Source organism: Limulus polyphemus, unplaced genomic scaffold, assembly GCF_000517525.1.
Source record: "Limulus polyphemus unplaced genomic scaffold, Limulus_polyphemus-2.1.2 Scaffold235161, whole genome shotgun sequence".
Classification (NCBI taxonomy): Eukaryota; Metazoa; Arthropoda; class Merostomata; order Xiphosura; family Limulidae; genus Limulus; species Limulus polyphemus.
In genome coordinates, this window is record NW_013900756.1 from 1 (window position 1) to 448 (window position 448).

The 448-nt window shown below is 39.7% G+C and overlaps 1 long non-coding RNA gene across 1 annotated transcript; it reads left to right on the forward strand.

Moving 5' to 3' along the window:
• The first annotated feature begins 47 nt into the window (after positions 1 to 47).
• Positions 48 to 447, forward strand: LOC111084862. The gene is made up of 2 exons (XR_002609758.1): positions 48 to 193; positions 346 to 447. It is a non-coding gene; the product is annotated as an uncharacterized LOC111084862 (long non-coding RNA).
• The last annotated feature ends 1 nt before the right edge of the window (position 448 follows it).

Below are 448 nucleotides of genomic sequence, written 5' to 3' on the forward strand. Positions count from 1 at the left end.
GCAGCTTCAGGAGTAAAAAAGATAGAAAGATAGGAAACAGTCCACAATCTGACAGAAACGGCAGCAGCTTCAGGGTTAAAAAAAGATAGAAAGGTAGGAAACAGCAGCTTCAGGAGTAAAAAAGATAGAAATATAGGAAACAGTCCACAATCTGACAGAAACGGCAGCTTCAGGGTTAAAAAAAGATAGAAAGGTAGGAAACAGCAGCTTCAGGAGTAAAAAAGATAGAAAGATAGGAAACAGTCCACAATCTTTGACAGAAACAGCAGCTTCAGGAGTAAATAAAGATAGAAAGATGGGAACAGTCCACAACTTGACAGAAACAGCAACTTCAGGAGTAAAAAGATAGGAAACAGTCCACAATCTGACAGAAACAGCAACTTCAGGAGTAAAAAAGATAGAAAGGTAGGAAACAGTCCACAATCTGACAGAAACGGCAGCTTCAGGG